The sequence below is a fragment of the Halichoerus grypus genome, chromosome 6 (genome assembly GCF_964656455.1).
Source record: "Halichoerus grypus chromosome 6, mHalGry1.hap1.1, whole genome shotgun sequence".
Lineage (NCBI taxonomy): Eukaryota > Metazoa > Chordata > Mammalia > Carnivora > Phocidae > Halichoerus > Halichoerus grypus.
In genome coordinates, this window is record NC_135717.1 from 117,068,511 (window position 1) to 117,087,632 (window position 19,122).

The following is a 19,122-nucleotide window of genomic DNA, read 5'->3' on the forward strand; positions in this document are numbered from 1 at the left end:
AGAGAGCTCTGGCCATGAACTAGATATTTGGGAGACATCCTTTTATTTTTATTATTTTTTTTTTTAAAGATTTTTTATTTATTTATTTGAGAGAGACAGAATGCGAGAGAGCAAGCACATGAGAGGGGGGAGAGTCAGAGGGAGAAGCAGACTCCCTGCCGAGCAGGGAGCCCGATGCGGGACTCGATCCAGGGACTCCAGGATCATGACCTGAGCCGAAGGCAGTCGCTTAGCCAACTGAGCCACCCAGGCGCCCTGGGAGACATCCTTTTAAAAGGGTAGTTGAGAGGCACCTGGGTGGCTCAGTTGGTTAAGCAACTGCCTTCGGCCCAGCTCATGATCCCGGAGTCCCGGGATCAAGTCCCGCATCAGGCTCCCTGCTCAGCGGGGGGGTCTGCTTCTCCCTCTGCCCCTCCCCCCTCTCGTGCTCTCTCTCATTCTCTCTCTCTCAAATAATTTAAAAATCTTAAAAAAAAAAAAAAAGTGGTAGTTGAACCCGGGAAGTGGATGACATTGCCAAGGAAGATCCTGTAGAGTGAGAAAAGGATCAATAAGGGAGCTGTGGGAAACAACAGCATACGAAGACTAGTGGAGGAAGGAGAGGGAGTGCCTGGAGAGGTAGGGGCAAAACCAGAAAAGAACATGGGCAAAGAAATCATAGGAAGAGTTTTAAGGAGGGAGTGGTCAGCCATGCCAAAGGCTGTAGTGAAGCTGAGTATAACGAATTGGCCAGCCTCTGCTGCATCTGGCAATGGGGTAGTCACTGGTGGCTCTGGTCAGGGTGGTTTCATTTGCAGCTCTGGGGGCAGAAGCCAGCAAACTGGTTCAAGAGAGGAGTGATGGGAAAGGTGACTGAACAGACTGAATGGCTACTCTTTTCCAGAAGTTTCTACGCACAAAAAAAGAGGTGGTACAGTAGTTAAATGAGGGATGTAGAATCAAGGGAGGATGTTTTTAAAAGGATGGAAGAAATAAAATATTCCTGTGTCAGAAGAAAGAGCCAGTAGAAAGGGAAAACATCCAAATACAGCAGTGAGGGATAACTGACCAAAAAAGATCATTGAGGAAGTAGGAGGGGCAGAGATTCAGAGAACAGGTAGAAGGATTAGCCTTTGAGAGGAGGAAGCACTTTTTTCTCAATAAAACTGGATAGAGGCAAGATCCTCTAGGAGGAAGTTGATAGAGGTCACGTAATGACCTCATTCACTTCTCTGAACCTCCGTTCTCAGGAAGATGAACACTCATTTCTAAGATAATTTCTATAAATAAATATGCTGACAAAATAAGACATGGAACTTGCAAATAATGGGAATTCCTAAGAAGCAGATATAAGGGAAATTTAGATTAAATGCATTTATTAAAAAAAAACTAAAAATAAGTTGTATTCAACTAAGCAAAGGAAAAGACCCTCTAAGAAAGTAGAAGGAAGAAAATAAGGAGGGAAACAGAAATTAATAAATAGAAAACAAAGAAAATAGAAAAGGTTCAACAAAGCCAGAAGCTAGTTTCTTAAAAAATAACCCAATAAAATCTCTAGTAAAATTCATGTGTGCATGGACACACACACACCTAGTAGGAAACACAAAGAATATAACTACAGCTATGGTTTTTTTTTTAATCTTAGGGGATTATTGTCATTTTGCAGTAAACTTGAATTTTAAATGAAATGGATAATTTTCTATATACTATGCAATTTGAAAAGTCAAGAAAGAGAAAATGTGAATTTGACCAAACCCACAAGGAAGACAATTCCAGTTTCACCTATAAAAGAAAAAGCCATCCAACTCCTCTTGATACCAAAATCAGACTAAGGCAGTTTTGGGTTTGTTTGGTTTTTTTTATTTTTTTTATTTTTTTATTTTTTTAAAGATTTTATTTATTCATTTATTTGAGAGGGAGAGAGAGGGAGAGCACATGAGAGGGGGGAAGGTCAGAGGGAGAAGCAGACTCCCTGCCGAGCAGGGAGCCCGATGCGGGACTCGATCCCGGGACTCCAGGATCATGACCTGAGCCGAAGGCAGTCGCTTAACCAACTGAGCCACCCAGGCGCCCTGTTTGGTTTTTTTTAAAGATTTTATTTATTTATTTGACAGAGAGAGACACGGCAAGAGAAGGAACAGAAGCAGGGGGAGTGAAAGAGGGAGAAGCAGGCTTCCGCTGGGCAGGGAGCCTGATGCGGGGCTCGATCCCAGGACCCGGGTATCATGACCTGAGCCGAAGGCAGTCACTTAACCGATTGAGCCACCCAGGCGTCCCTCGGGCAGTTTTTATTTTTATTTTTTTTAAGATTTTATTTATTTATTTGAGAGAGAGAACAAGTGGGGGGAGGAGCAGAGGGAGAAGCAGGCTTCCCGCTGAGCAGGGAGCCCGATGCGGGGCTCAATCCCAGAACCCCGGGAATCATGACCTGAGCCGAAGGCAGACGCTTAATGACTGAGCCACCCAGGCGCCCCCCTAGGGCAGTTTTTAAATAAAGCAATCTCACTTGTGAAAAGATGCAAATTATAAATAAAACCTAGCTGTTTCAGTTGCTGTGTAATACACCACCCCGATGTAGTGGCATAAACAAAGCCATACAAACACATCCTGTGCATCATGAACTGGACAAAGCACAGCAGGAATGACATCTCTACTCCAAGATGTCTGGCCTTGGCTGCAAAAACTCCATTGTCTGGGGTGATTTGAACAGCCTGGGACTGGAATCATCTGGGCATCTTTACTCGCACCTCTGAAGCCCAGACTTAGATAACAAAGACTAGGCTCAGCTGGGACTATTGACCAAAGCACTTCAATGTAGCCTTTCCTCATAGCTTGGGCTTCTTGGAACATGCAGCCAGGTTCTCAAAAGAAACATCAGGAGAAAGAGCATGTTAGGCTGTAAACTTCTCATCTTGGAAGTCATACACCACTTCGGTTGCATTCCACTGCTCAGCCCAGATTTCAAGGGAGATGACACTGTGTCTTGAGAGAGAGGCAAAGTCAGATTGTGAAAGAGCATATGGGATGGGAGAGACTTTGGTGGATATATGTGGAGATATTGTACTGGAAATTACAATCTTCCACACTAGCAAAGCAAACCCAGTAATGTGTAAGAAATAACAGATGAGGTTCAAAGAGGGTCAGACCAAGGATAGTTCAGTATTAGAAAAATCTATATAAGGAATTTTATCAACAGCTTGAAGGTGAAAACCATATAGTCATCTCAATAGATTCAGGAAAGACAAGATAAACCTCAACACTGACTAATAAAAAAATTCAACAAGCAAGGAACAGAAAGACTTCTTGAAATGATAGAACATCTATCAAAAGCCTACAGTAAAAAAAAAAAAAAACTTAACAATGACACTTGGGAAGCACTACCATGAAAGTCAAAACAATGATGAGGATGCTCACTTTCTATTCAGCATTACACTTGAGATTATAGCTAGCACATTAGGGAGAAAGAAATGAGCTATATGAATGGGATACAAAGGAACAAAAACATTTGGTGATGATATGCTAGTCTATGTAGAAAATACAAGAGAATCTACAAATGTATAAACAAATAGGCGTTTATAAGATTGCTGAATACACAATAAACATAAAAATAGCATGAGCCTCTAGTGTCTGATAATGATGGAATAACCTGGTCAGATTAATCCTCCCAGAGATAGAATTTTTAAAATTTGAACTATATATATATATATATATATATATATTTTTTTTTTTTTTTTTTTTTTTACTTATTTGAAGGCACTGGAAAATGACCCACAGAAGACAGAAACTGGAGAGTAACTACTTTTGAAAGATGAAATGCAATAGGTGACATTTGTGTGTGATTTTGTGTGTGTGTGTGTGTGTGTGTGAGGACATCGTCATAATTTCAAGCAGCTTCAGTGATAACCACTGCCTACTGGCTTAAGGTATAAAAAGATAGAGTTCCATGTTGGCAGGGAAGCCAGAGAGTAGTTAGGTGGGAAATCTATGAAGGGAGAGAGCCCCAGAAGGTGTAAATCCTCAAATCTGCATATAGAATGTGTCAAAATCTTTGGCTGGTGGCTAAACTAAATTACATGGAGGAAAACCTATAGTTCCTGGTGGGGGGTGGGAGGGAAGCAGCTGGAAATTGAAAGAGTTGAGCAGAAATTTCAGCCATTGTCCATGACAGAGGAAAAAGATTGCAAATTAAGTCCTCTCAAATTAACTGCCTTCTGAAATAAAAAATCACTCTGTAAAGCAATATAATTTATTCTAGTAATAACACTACTAGAAATGTGAAGAAACAGAAAAATATGATCTTTACTCAGGGAAAAGAAAATCAGTCAATAGATACCAACCGTAAAATCACTCAAATGTGCAATAGCAGTCAAGAGCCTCAAATCAGCTATTACATATATACTGAGACTTAAAGGGAAATGTACACACAAATGGATGATAAAGAATTCCTAGATAAGGAATCTAGCAGAGAAACAGAAACTATAAAGAAAGAATGGGCATTCCAGAGCTGGAAAGTACAATAATTGAGATGAATAATTCAAGGACTTAATGAGCTGAACAGCAGACTAAAGATAGCATAATAAAGAGAAGCAAACTTGACGATAGATGGATTACCTAATCTGAAGAACAGAGGAAAAAAAGGTTGGAGGAAAAAAATAAAGCCTCAGAGTCCTGTGGGAAAATATCAAGTGGTCTAACATATCTGCAATTGCAGTTCCACAAAGATGAGAGGGAGAATGGGACATAAAAAATACTTGCAGAAATACTGGCAAAAGGTCCCCAAATTTGGGAAGACATAAATGTATAGACTGAGGAAGCTCAAGAAACTCCAAGCAGTATGAGGAAAACCACATGTGGGGGCACCTGGGTGGCTCACTTGGTTAAGCATCCAACTCTTCATTTCGGCTCAGGTCACGATCTCAGGGTCGTGAGATTGAGCCCCACATCGTGCTCCATGATCAGCATGGAGTCTGCTTGTCCCTCTCCCTCTCCTCCCCCCGCCTCAAATAAATAAAATCTTTAAAAATAAAAAAAAATGCAAAATTAAAAAAAAAAAAGAAAACCACATGTAGGCATGATCATGGGCAAACTGCTAAACTCCAGTAAAGCAAAAGTCTTCAAAGAAGCCAAGTAAAAGTAACACATTACATACAGGAGAAAAATGGCATAAATGATAACCAATTTTTCATTAGAAATAATGGAAGCCAGAAGAACACAGAACAATATATTTAGAGTGCTGGGAGGGAAAAAACAAGAACAACTGTCACCTCAGAGTTCTGTATCCAGTGAAAGTCTTCAAAGATGAAGGTGACTCAATCTGATAAAGACCATCGATGAAAAACTCACCGCTTACACAATACTTAATAGTAAAAACTGAATGCTTTCTCTCTTAAGGTTGGGAACAGTGGAAGAAAGTCTGTTCTCACCACTTTCATTCCGCATTGTACTGGAGGTTCTATTGAGAGCACTTAGGGGAAAAAAGGCATCCAGATTGGGTAGGAAGAATTAAAGTTATCTCTAGTCACAGATGAAATGACTTGTACATACAAAATCCTACACACACACAAACTGTTAAACAAGTTCAACAAGGTGGCAGAATACAAGAGCAATACAAAAATATCTATTTTATTTCTATTTTCTAACAATGAACATTCCAAAAATAAAATTTAAAAACCAGTTCTATTTAACATAGCATAAAAAGGAATAAAATACTTAATAAATTTAACCAAAGTGCCAACTTACATACTGAAGACTACAAAAGCATTGAAAGAAACTAAAGAAGATCTACAATGGAAAGTCAAGGTGCCTAGGTAGCTCAGTCGGTTAAGCATCTGCCTTTGGCTCAGGTCATGATCCTGGGGATCGAGTCCCACATAGGGCTCCCTGCTCTGCAGGGCGTCTGCTTCTCCCTCTGCCCCTCCTCCCACTTGTTCTCTCAGTATCTCTCTCTCTCTCAAATAAAATAAAATCTTTAAAATGGAAAGTCATCCCCATGTTCAAGGATTGGAAAATTTAATATTGTTAGGATGGCAATACCCTCCAAATTGATCTACAGATTCAATACAATCTCTCTCAAAATCCCAGATGCCTCTTTGGCAGAAGTGGATAAGCTGATCCTAAAATGCACATGGAAATGCAAGGGATTCAGAAAAGTCAAAACAGTCTTGAAAAAGAACAAAGTTGGAGTACTCACACTTCCATATTTCAAAACCCACTACAAAGCCACGGTACTGGCCTAAGGAGAGACCTATCAATCAATGGGATAGAACTGAAAGCCCAGAAATGGAGAAACCTCTGAAACTGCTCCCAAATCAGCCAAATAATCAATAACGATAATAATATTGCATCTCGGGGGGGGGGAATGGGGAGATTAGTGCCACCTGTAAGGATGTCAGGATTCAGAGGTAATTGTCCCTGCTTAAGCTCTATTTAATACACCAGTCCGGTTCTACACAAACTCATGGATCCCGGAGGACTGCAGTACAGCCGCACAAGCTGGACCAACTAGTAGCCTCAATTGTAGCCATTGTATCTGATCTGGTATCTTTGCGAGATCGGATCAATGTGGTCACAGGTACATGGTCTGCAGCCACTGACTTGACAAATGGGTCCTTTTCTATTCCAGTCTGTTCTCCTCACTAGATAAAAAAATTTGTAACTATGTGCAGTGATGGATGTTAACTATTGCAACTTACTGTGGGGATCATTTTGTAATACATAATATATCAAATCATGTACATCTGAAACATATAATTTTATATGTCAATTATATATCAATTTTTAAAAGTTTTTTAAAAAGAGAATCAGAAGTATTTCACATTCACATAGAAGGGATATACATGTATAGTCTTGTCCCAGAGTATGTTACATGACATCACTCTGATGAGACAGATGGAACAAGAAGTAGTTAGTACACCGAAGGTCTTGGTAAGCTGCGTGCAATCCAGAGGATGGGAAATCAACTCTGAAGAGTCAGAGGTCCAGCAGTCAGGAGCTTTGCTGACATATCTCCTGACATAAAAAAACAAATTACTGAGGCACCTGGCTGGCTCAGTAAATAGAGCATGCGATTCTTGATCTCTGGGTCGTAAGTTCAAGCCCCACATTAGGCATAGCTTACTTAAACAACAACAACAACAACAAGTTAATGCATCTTACATGCTCTTTCTCCAAGAAGGAAACACAGTCCTTAGTAGGCCTCTTCAGGTTGTGAAGACAACACATTCTATCCCTGGTTATACTGCTCTTCACAATATACCAGGGGACAACTTTAAGTAAGTTTTGGAGCCATACGATATGGCAGACCCATGGTGGTGGAGGTGAAGTTTATGGCAAGATCCAGTGGAAGAATCACAATGCAAACTATTAAAATCCTGGAGCAAGAACATGCGAGTTGTAGCAGAGAATTATATGCCGTTTGAAAAGCAGCTTCTCGTGGGCCACTGGGCCACAATGGAGATGGAAAGGTTGACCACGGGACACCAAGTGACCATGCATCTGGAACTTTCCATCACTGGCTGGATTGTGTCAGACACACCAAGTCATAAAGTCAGATGGGCCCAGTACCAATCCATCATAAGATGGAAATGTTACACCTGGGATCAAGCCTAAGCAGGATCAGAGGACACAAGCAATCTGCATGAGCAGGGTCCCCAGAACCCCATGTTACACACTGCAGTTGCACCAGTGTTCTTCACTCAGCTCATTCCTATGGCTGTAATGGAGCATGGGGGAAGAGTCCTGCTGAAGCTGGTGGGAAAAGCCCAAGTTTGGTACATGGATGGGTTATGGTTTGGGTCTATGAGCGGGTTATGGCCATTCTGTTTCAAGGGAAATCTTCCCAACAGGCAGATATTAAAATGATCACCCGTTCTGTGCAAGAAGTAGCTCAAAGTGAGAATATAAATGGATTCACGGGCAGTGGCAAATGGCCTAACCAGTTGGTCAGTGTCTTGAAAGGAAAAAGACTGGAAGACTGGATACAACAAGGTCTGGAGTAGAGGTATATGGATAGATACAGGACAGGGAGAACGAAGTATGAAGATCTTTGCTTCACATGTCAATGCCACTATAAAGCATCCACCATGAGAGAGACACTGAACATCCATATAAACAAAAAGACTCGGCTGATTGATGTCAGCTCGCCACTGAGCATCTCAGAATTGGCACAATGAGCACATGTATGGAGTAGCCACAGTGGCAGAGATGGAGACTATGTTAGGGCCCAGTAGCCTAGACTTCCATTTACCAAGGCTTATTTAGCTACTGCTATCTCTGAATCTTCAATTAAACACTGACACAAACCAATACTGAACTCCCAATGTGACACTCTTTCTTCAGGAGACTAAGTGGCCACTTGATAGTTGACAACATTGGGCTTCTTCCATCCTAGAAGGGCCGGTGATTTGTTCTCATGTGAACAGATTTGTTTTTGGTGTAAGGATTTGACTCTCCTGCCCTCAGAGCACCACTCAATGTCACTACCTGGGGGCTTACGAAGGTGCATGATACATGCAGGCTGCTCTGACCAGCATAAAGAAGGTTCCTCCAGTAAGCTGAATTTTAGTTCCAAGCTGTCTTGCTACAACTCTTTAATAATAATCTTGAAGGTAAATAATTTGCTTACTTATACAATCCAACCACACAACAGTAACCAATACTCATTATAGGGTTTTATTAGTGGTACCAGCTAGGAGGCTACCGCAATAGACAATGCAAGAAGTAATGATAGCTTGGACTAAGGTGATAGGGTACAGAGAAGGGGAGGTAGTCACAAGGAAATTATTTCTCCTGTATCCAGGTGTAATAGATAGGACTCTAGAGATCACAGCAACCAAAGTAAGCTAGCTTAAATAGAAGAGTGCTATTCATTTCAAGGACAAAGGATGGCTTGTGGAACCTCAGGGCTGTGGCAGGCAGCTGCATCTCAGGCAGGTTCTAGAACGAGGGCCTAGAAAGCCACTGGTTTGCTCTCTCAGCTCATCTGCATTGTTCACAGATGGAAGAGGCTCATTACAAAGCTCCTAAGCTTTAGGTCCATTCACCTAGAGAAAGACCAAATTTTGGTAAAAAATAAATGTCCATAGGGGAGACTCTGATGGCCAGCTTGGGTCAGGGGCCCACTGTTGGTAAGATTGGTTTGACTGTGAGAAGCTTCCATAAAAGTAGGAGGGATAGTTGTCCATTGCTCCCAGGGCCCACAGACTAGTTCTAGATGTTTATTTTTTTATTTTTTATTTTTTTTAAAGATTTTATTTATTCACTTGAGACACAGAGATACAGAGAGGGAGAGAGAGAGCATGAGCAGGGAGAGAGGCAGAGGGAGAGGGAGAAGCAGGCTCCCCACTGAGCCAGGAGCCTGATATGGGGCTCCATCCCAGGACCCTGGGATCATGACCCGAGCCAAAGGCAGACGCTTAACCATCTGAGCCACCCAGGTGCCCCTAGTTCTAGATGTTTCATTCAAGCGTAGTTAACATGAAGCAGCAAGCAGTTTCAGAACTGAGTCATCTGAAATAGTATGGTTGTAGTTCTTAGAACCCCTGCGGGCATTTAGCAACTATCTTTGGCTCTCAAGTCCTCCACTCCAGCTCAGTCCTTTTGTTAACCTGTGAGGCTTCTCAGGGTGTGTGGCCACTTAACGGTTATTTAAGCTTCCAGTGTTTACACTGCAGTATTTTCCATATTAAAATCCAACATTTAGTGCTTACTGTGTGCTGGGAGTGGCTCTAACTCTACCTGTATTAAACTCGTTCAAACTACAAGACTTAATGGGATAGGTAGTATTATTTTTTTTTTTTAAAGATTTTATTTATTTATTTGAGAGAGAGAGACACAGCGAGAGAGGGAACACAAGCAGGGGGAGTGGGAGAGGGAGAAGCAGGCTTCCCGTGGAACAGGGAGCCCGATGCGGGGCTCGATCCCAGGACCCCGGGATCATGACCTGAGCCAAAGGCAGACGCTTAGCGACTGAGCCACCCAGGCGCCCCTGGGATAGGTAGTATTATTAAAGCCATCTCCTAATAATGTCTCTCCCTCTTAACTAGAGAACAGTGCACCAGAAGAGCCAAAGAGACACCACTACTGGCTTGACTAGTTTATTTTACACAATTACCTTTGGCTTTTGAAAGTTAGGTTATTTCATTTCACCTTTTCCCCTCACTTCTAAAGTCAAAGACCTGCCCATCTGGTTTATAAACTCTTTCTATTCAGATAGAACTGGGAGTGTCATAACCAAGACTTTTTTTTTCTTCTACAGTTACTCCTCAAGGTTCAGAAGGGTGGTAGGTAGAGCTGGTGACACTTCCATGAGAAACAAGTATGCTAGAAATATCTGTGAGTGGCAGCATTGTACAGCATAGTAACTGATTTAAACTTCAGATGCTTCAAAGGTGGAAGAGGAACTGAAGAGGAAGCAGTCCATGCAGTTTGAAGGTTTCAGTAAGATTTCGTTTCTCTTGATAACATTTTTCAGTCCCCCACCCCTCTTTTACTGATCAATATTTGTTAAGCATTCTGAGTTCCAAGGAAGAAACAACCAAACACAAAAGAACAGTAGACTTACAGCCAGCCTTCCAGACATTAATATTCTGGATTCCAGAATGATTGATACTGGGTTTTGTTCATTAGGAAAGGCTGATGTCTGAGAACCTCTTCCTCACTCCTTACCTTTATAGGACACTGTGCTTTCCTATGGTATATGACATTTTGATCCTTTAAATAATTCTGGAACACAGCATGAGTATTATACTCTTCTCAATTCTAATAACAAGAAGACAAGCTTAGAGAGGTTTGGGTCATTTGCCTAATCAAAAACCGAAAATAAGGGCACCTGTTTTAATAGTCAACAATGTTTGCTGAATGAATGGCATTAACTAAATGTTAGTGAGCTCTTTGGAGTGTCTGGCACAGTAACTCTTGAGCTTTAAATCCGATTATCCGGCTTTAAAGGTTAAGATTTTATTTATTTGTTTGACGGAGAGAGACACAGCGAGAGAGGGAACACAAGCAGGGGGAGAGGCAGAAGGAGAAGCAGGCTCCCCGCTGAGAAGGGAGCCCAAAGCGGGGCTCTATCCCAGGACCCTGGGATCATGACCTGAGCCGAAGGCAGACGCTTAACCAACTGAGCCACCCAGGCGCCCAGGCCTTAAAGGTCAAAACCAGGAATGGCTCTATCCACTAAATCAAGTTTCCTGCATTGGAGATCTCAAGCTAGTAAAACTCCAGAAAAATCCTGGAACTTATTTCGTCAAGAGCACACTAAAAGGTTTATCATTTATCATTTGTTATTATCACTATAAAGCCATAAAAATATTTTGCTAGGAAATGGATACAAAAAAAATTCAGAATCGGGACGCCTGGGTGGCTCAGACGGTTAAGCGGCTGCCTTCAGCCCGGGTCATGATCCCAGGGTCCTGGGATCGAGTCCCACATCGGGCTCCTTGCTGAGCAGGGAGCCTGCTTCTCCCTGTCTCCCTCTGCTTGTGTTCTGTCAAATAAATAAATCTTAAAAAAAAAAAATTCAGAATAATGCATAATCCCTTTTCCAGAAAGGTAGATACACATTTAAAAAATATATATATGTTAAAGATTTTATTTATTTGACAGAGAGAGAGACAGCGAGAGAGAGAACACAAGCAGGGGGAGTGGGAGAGGGAGAAGCAGGCTTCCCGCGGAGCAGGGAGCCCGATGCGGGGCTCGATCCCAGGACCCTGGGATCATGACCTGAGCCGAAGGCAGATGCTCAACGACTGAGCCACCAAGGCGCCCCTAAAAATATTTTTTAAAGTTTTTGCAATGTATTAAAATGACGGCGTGTAACATTTTATTTTACAACGCTCCACTGTAACAGTTGAAGTAAATCTGTTTCAGTGTGACACCCTTAGTGGAGCTCAAAACACTCTGCCGGCACCGTGTGTATGTGTGAAATCAGTCTTTGGAGAAGATCCTTTCACATGGGATATAAAGGATGCAACTCAACGCAGTTTTATGGGGTTAAAAATAGGCTGCGTAAACGAAGAGAAGATGAGGAGGGCAAGCCTCCATGCTTCAGTCACTTCTCTCTACGAGATCCGGGCAGGTGAGGCCAGGGACAGTTCTGGGTCTGACCACCTGACCCAGAGCAAGTAAGAGTTGAGCGGAGCTGAGAGCGACGCCACTGATGAAAAGTGCCTCACACCGAGCCCACCAAGCCAGCTAGGGCCTCCGAAAACAGACCTGTGGGGGCAGTGCGGGCAGAGCTCCGCGAGCGAAAAATGATCACAGGCAACCTCCGCCTCCAGCTCTCGCCGGAGTAACACCGCGGGGACATACACCTTGCCGTCCGAAGAGACCCGGCACAAGATGGCGGCACGTCACGTGAGCAACGTGGTGACGTAGGACGGCGGCCCGCACGGAGGGACCGCCTTAACCTCACCCCCCACGCTCACTTACTCAGTTTTGCCCCCCTCTCCTCCCCCGCCCCCGGCCTGGTGTAGATCATGCCGCCAGTGGCGGCCCTGACTGCCGAGGAAACGGTAGCCTAGGACAGTTGGCTGTTAAGTGACACTGATTCTCCCCGCTCCTCCTGACCCCTGAGACAGAAGCACGTCCCCCGCCGCGTGAGGGGGTGGGGAAGTGGGTAGAGAATTCGGATCCACCTGGGAGGGGGGAGTGGAAGTTCCCGCCCCGGACAGCGGCGAGGCGGCAGCCACAGGTAAGCAGGGGGCGGGGGTGGGACGTGTTCCCGTGTCCCCGGGCAGAGGGAGGGCGCGGGGACTCGGCGCCGGCGGGAACGCCGAGTCAAGTCTCGCGCCCGGTGGGGGGTCGCGCGCGGCTGCAGCGGTGGGGGAGGGGCGCGGAGGGCGCGCGGCGGAAGGGGGAGGGGCTGCCCGCTGTCCCCCGGCCGAGCGCCCTTCCGGTTCTCGCGCCTGGCCCGGCTGTTCCCCCTAAGTCGTCGGTCTCCCCTGCCTCCCACCCTCCTCCCCCCCAACCAAAATAAAGCCGGAGACCTCCTCTCGGGGATGGCTTTCGCCTCTGAAGCGGCCCCTCTGCGGCCCAAGGCGAGCGCCCTCCGTCGAAGGTCTCGGGATTGGGCGGGGACGGCGGGGCGGGGAGGGCGGCGTGGCCTTGGCCTCCGCGCGTTTTCCGCCCAGCTTCCCGAGACCGGTTCTGTCCGCCAGGGAGCCCACGGAGCACACCGGCCGCCCTCTGCGTGCGCGGCCCCGGGCGGCTGGCGGTGGAGGGCAGAAGCAGCCCTTGCCCGCAGGGAGCTTACAGTCCAGTGGGGAGGTAGATAGTAATGACACAGACGCACGAAACAGTACTGGAAAGGTGTAGCTGATGGGCGAGGAAGGAGAGAGTGGGATGGTAGAAGCTCCTCTGTTTATCTCTGGACAGAGGATCAAGCCGAGGAAACTGTTTCTTTGCTTTTCTCTTGTATCATGAAACTAAGCATGGTAGTTCCCAGCATCAGCTACACGTCGGAGCGTGCAGCTTAATCTGCTCTAAAATCATTGTAGGTGTTAAATAATGGTGATTTTGTTAGTTTTTGAGGAGCTGTGGGCTAGTACAGGTTTCCTCAGCTATCAGAAAGGGCATTCCTGTGAAACCTTTCCTTAAGAGAAATGGCCTGAAGCGAAGAAGCAGTTACCATTAATTTATATGGAAAACATTTTCAGTGTTCTCAGACCCCCAAAATAATCTCTCAGGCTTTTCTGATACCTTAGGACTCATCTTACTAACAAAATAAATTGAGATAAAGTCCCGATGCTCACAGACGCAGTTCAAAGCTATGGAGACTTGGTGAGATGCTGAGTGCAGTTCTGGGGGAAGGAGTCTGGCGGGCCACTCGTGCTGTTGTGGTCCAGGCTGCCTCTGTAATGGCTGGCTGTGAAACAAACAAACGCTGAATGCTATTTATAACTTTTTTCCTGAAAGTGAAAATCCTCTTTGAGATTTCTTTCGGTTAGTGAAATCAGGTACTAGTGTAGGTTTTCGTAAAAGTGAAGTGGTGTGGGTTAGTGAAATCAAGTACTAGTATAGGTTTTTCGTAAAAGTGCAGTGCGGTAACACGAATTTTCGAGAAGTGGGGGATACCTGTAATGCTTATTGAGAGTATCCTCCTGAGGCTTTTTCAACGTAGATTTGGCAAGCATCTTTGTCAAACTGGCCTGGTTTGTGATGAGTTTGTATGCCATGTTTGTTTATGTTTGCAAAGTGCATTTTATCTTGAGAATTTTGTTACCAACAGAAATAAGCAGTTTTATTAAAATGCTATTTTTCCTGTAGATTTTGTAAATATACATGTTCCTCGGTGTCCCGATTAGAATCAGTACAGTTGTACTAACACTGAGTGTGTTAGTTCTACTATCCTTTAAGGTTATGTTTGGTCTGTGATACATCTGTACAGTACTACTATATCACCAGTAGGTGGTAGTCCCGTCTAAAAATGCTTTTTCCTCACATATCCTACTTAATTATAATGAATTTCCATCTCTAAAGTAGGATTTTTTTTTTTTTTTTGCCTGTGTTGTCTTGATTCTAAAGCCAAGTTGAAGTAATTGTCTAAATGTATTTCTTTAACTGTTACTGTGTTTCACTGCCCCCTGTGATTCTGCCCTTCTTACTGTGGTCTAATGTTAAGCTTCCATCTGCTGCCAGGAAATACATTATTTTCATAGAAAATGCCTTTGTACATGTACAGTTTATTCTGTGTTGAGCTAGTTTTTAACAGATTGTTAATCTTAACCTCAGTTTGTAGAGCAATAGCCGAAAAGAGTGAGCAGATGAAGATTATACTCTGACATTAAAAAATATATAGTATTGACAAACCCTACTAAACGCATTGATTTATTCAGCATTAATAAATGTGCAAGATATTAGTGCTATATTGGGAACAGGATATGGTGTTTGGCTCCCTAGAGCTTGCATTCTGGTGGCAAGACCAAAAACAGGCCATTACACTACTGGGATAAGTGCCATGAGAAGAGGGGGTAACATGTGCTTTGGGGATACAGCCAGAGCTTCTTGACTAGTCTGAGGGAGTCATGAAAGAATGCCTGGGAGAGTAACTCAAAGGAATAGGCCACATGAAGAGAAGGGGAGTAGTGTTTCTGGCAGAGGGAATGGCATGTGTGAAAGCCTGAGGGTGAGAGAAAGCAAGGCAGGCACATGGGAAGATCTGAAAGAAATTCAGCATGACGAATAGGAACAATTTTGAGGGGAGATCATGAGTTCACTTGTGGAAATGTCGAGCAAAAGACTCCTTGCCCTCAAGCTTATCATAGTTCAGTATTCTCTATAGGTGAGGAAACTAAGACCTTCATTCATCAAATGAGAATACTAACTGTATTTGTTGATGTTTGTTGTTTAGTGCATACATGAGGGTCTCTGTTGGGCACAGAGCATACATTCATGATACAGGTCCTATCCTTAGGCACTTAAGACTAGGGGAAACAACACCAAAAAAAAAAAAAAAAGACTGGGGGAAACAGACATGCCAATAAACACAATTCAGAGTGTTAAGTGACCTCATTAGAAACATGTGCAGGGCACAGTTGAAGTAGGAAGGAAAAAAGGACCTGGAGCAGTTGCGAACTTAATGTTTGGGATGAAACTTGAAAAGAGTAGGAGTTTGGCAGATGGACAAGTTGGCAATGTTAGAGGAAGAGGGGCAGCATGGAATAAAAAAAAAATGGATTTTGAGTTAAAATAGTTCTGGCTTCAGGTCTTGTATTCACATCTTACTGTGAGATCCATAGTAAATGACAATTTCCTTGAGCCTCAATTTACACATCTCTAAAACAGGGAATCCAGGAATTGATAGGTTGTTTAGTGCCTATCATATAATATTCTTTTTTTTTTTTTTTTTTTTTTTTTTTTTAAAGATTTTATTTATTTATTTGAGAGAGAATGAGAGACAGAGAGCATGAGAGGGAGGAGGGTCAGAGGGAGAAGCAGGCTCCCTGCCGAGCAGGGAGCCCGATGCGGGACTCGATCCCGGGACTCCAGGACCATGACCTGAGCCGAAGGCAGTGGCTTAACCAACTGAGCCACCCCGGCGCCCCAATATAATATTCTTTTCTTTGCAAATTTTCTTAGAAGTACCATGCCTTTTACTTAAATTCTTTATATATAGTCAGCAAGATCACAGCCTGCTGCAGTTTCTCAGCCTCCCAAACTCGTTCCTGTTGATGGCACTTCTGAAGCTGTGTTTCACTGCCCCCTGTGATTCTGCCCTTCTTACTGTGGTCTAATGTTAAGCTTCCATCTGCTGCCAGGAAATACATTATTTTCATAGAAAATGCCTTTGTACATGTACAGTTTATTCTGTGTTGAGCTAGTTTTTAACAGATTGTTAATCTTAACCTCAGTTTGTAGAGCAATAGCCGAAAAGAGTGAGCAGATGAAGATTATACTCTGACATTAAAAAATATATAGTATTGTTTACAATGAGATGTAACTAAAGCTTTTCATTTTGGAAAAAAAAAGCTGACTAGTTGATTTCTCTTTAAAAAATTATAGAATAGGCTATCTTATTTTCCATTGGAAATGTGGTTGTAATAATTGTCCAGAATCTTATTTGCTGACTGTAGTGGCTTTTACTAGGAAATATGTGTTGTTTTGTTGATTGTGTTAGTTTCCATTAGATATAGGATTTCTTAATAATATTGTTATGGAGGAAAAATCAGTGAGTCACAGTGAAACAGAAAAGTATCATTTTCAGTAATTTAATAAGATTTTGAAAAATCTTTTATAGTTTCTTCCAATGCCTTAGCACTATATATTTTTTTTTTTCTACATTCTAACATGTCTTCTGAAATGGAGTGTTAAAAAAGGCATTTTCGGCTGCCTAGCTGTCTCAGTCAGTAGAGCGTGTGACTCTTGATTTTGGAGTTGTAAATTTGAGCCCCACACTAGGTATAGAGATTACTTAAAAATAAATCTTTTTTTAAAAAACGCATTTTCAGTACAGACAGTATGTAGAAAATACATAATTGCAGGTTTGGTGCTGTCTCTGTGTTTTGTCTGTGGGATTATACTTGTATTAGTGGAGATTAAAAATCACTGTGCTCTTCCTAAAGAAGGGACTATATGTAAGATTAAAAGCAGTTGAAGAAACAATATAGGAAGCATTAGATGAATTTGGCAAAATTAAAAGTTTTAAAATAATCATAGTTAAGTCACTGTTAAGATATTTGTATCCACGTGATAGAGATGAAATTTATATATATATATTTTTAAAGATTTTATTTATTTATTTGACAGAGAGAGAGAGACAGAGAGTGTGTGAACACAAGCAGGGGAAGTGGGAGAAGGAGAAGCAGGCTGCCTGCTGAGCAGGGAGCCTGACGCGGGGCTCGATCCTAGGACCCCTCTCTCTCTGCCCCTCCACCCGCTCATACACACACTCTTTCTCTCTAAATAAATAAATAAAACCTTTAAATATATTTTTAAAAAAGAAACAGGCCAGTAAGAAAACACTAAGATTTGGTGATAAATGGATGGATAAGTAATATGAACAGATAGCTCACACAACTAATAGAGAATTAAAGAAGTGTAAAACAGTGTATTGTTTTCACCTATCATTGCTTTCTCATGTGCTTCTGATGGACTGTAATTCTTTCAGAAAACTTTAGATATTCATACTCCTTGATCAAGTAATTCTCCTTTTTGGAATATATCCTCTGGAAATAATTTTAATTATGGAAAAGTTTTATGTACCAAAGTTACTAATCATAGTATTATTTGGTAGAAAAGAAAATGAATTATGTATGTTCACTGGTTGGATTGTTATGTAGCCTTTGAATATACCATATTTTGTTTATCCATTCATCTCTATGCACACTTGGGTTGATTCTACCTTTTGACGGTTGTAAATAATGTTGCTATGCACATGGGTGTACACATATATCTTTAAGACCCTGCTTTCAGTTCCTTTGGATATATACCTGGGTGTAGGATTTCTGGATCATACAGTAATTTTATTTTATTTTATTATTTTTTTTTTTTAAGATTTTTATTTATTTATTTATTTGAGAGAGAGAGTGAGAGAGAGAGCACAAGAGGGGGTAGGGTTAGAGGGAGAAGCAGACTCCCCGCCGAGCAGGGAGCCCGATGTGGGACTCGATCCCGGGACTCCGGGATCATGACCCGAGCCGAAGGCAGTTGCTTAACCAACTGAGCCACCCAGGCGCCCTCATACAGTAATTTTATCTTTAATTTTTTGAGTAACTACCACAGTGTTTCCCATAGTGGCTACACATTTTTTGCATCCCCAACCATAGTGCATAAATGCTCCAATTTCTCCACATCCTCACCAACACTTGTTTTGTTTTTTTTTTTAAATATTAGCCTTCCTAATGGGTGTTGAGATGATATCTCATTGTAGTTGTGATTTGCAGTTCCCTAATGATTAGTGATATTGAACATCTTTTCATGTTTGCTGGCCAGCCCCCTCTTTTTTTCTTTTATGCCTTTGTATGTAATAATTAAAAACCTTAAATTCTGCCCAAATCTTTTAGCAGTCTTTTTCTAAGTGGTTGTCCTTCCATTTGACATATTCCATCTTTCATAAGCCATTTATTCTCATTTTTACCTAACCTACATATCCTGCAGTTGATTATCTAGATCATCTAGATCTTTAGAACCTCTTTAGTTATGGTTGTACTTATTTATTTGTTCAGCTTTTACTTAATGAATTCTCTACGTAGAACTATACGTGCAATTAGAAATTGTTCCCTAGACTGAAGAAGAGTGCTTATGTCCATGGACAGGAAGACTATCATACTTCTTTTTTTTTTAAACTGCGTTTTATTTATTTTTTTAAGATTTTATTTATTTGAGAGAGAGAGAGAGCTAGAGAGAGAGCACAAGCAGGGAGGAGAGGGAGAAGCAGGCTCCCCGCTCAGCAGGGAGCCCCATGTGGGGCTCAGTCCCAGGACCCTGAGATCGCGACCTGAGCCACCCAGGCGCCCCGACTATCCTACTTCTTAAGTGGGATAACACTTGAAAATTTAGTCACAATAATTTATGTATCTATGTGCCATTTATTAAATTTTAAATGTTCACGTGGATCAAAGTTTTTGATATTGCAAGGAATGCAATATGCTTTGAATATGCAAGGAAAAGTCTTTACTATCTCTGTTCCATAGCTACCAGTTCTCT

The 19,122-nt window shown here is 42.3% G+C and overlaps 1 protein-coding gene across 6 annotated transcripts in view; it reads left to right on the forward strand.

Annotated features, from left to right (window-relative positions):
* Positions 1 to 12,403: 12,403 nt before the first annotated feature.
* ATF1 (activating transcription factor 1) overlaps positions 12,404 to 19,122 on the forward strand; it is an 83,415-nt gene continuing 76,696 nt past the window's right edge. For 2 of the 6 annotated variants that reach the window (XM_036098920.2, XM_036098918.2), the window contains exon 1: positions 12,408 to 12,670. The gene's annotated coding sequence lies outside the window, so the exon portion shown is untranslated. Of the gene's footprint in view, positions 12,671 to 19,122 lie in introns of all 6 variants that reach the window. The other 4 variants (XM_036098921.2, XM_078075970.1, XM_036098917.2 and 1 more) reach the window with 4 other exon arrangements.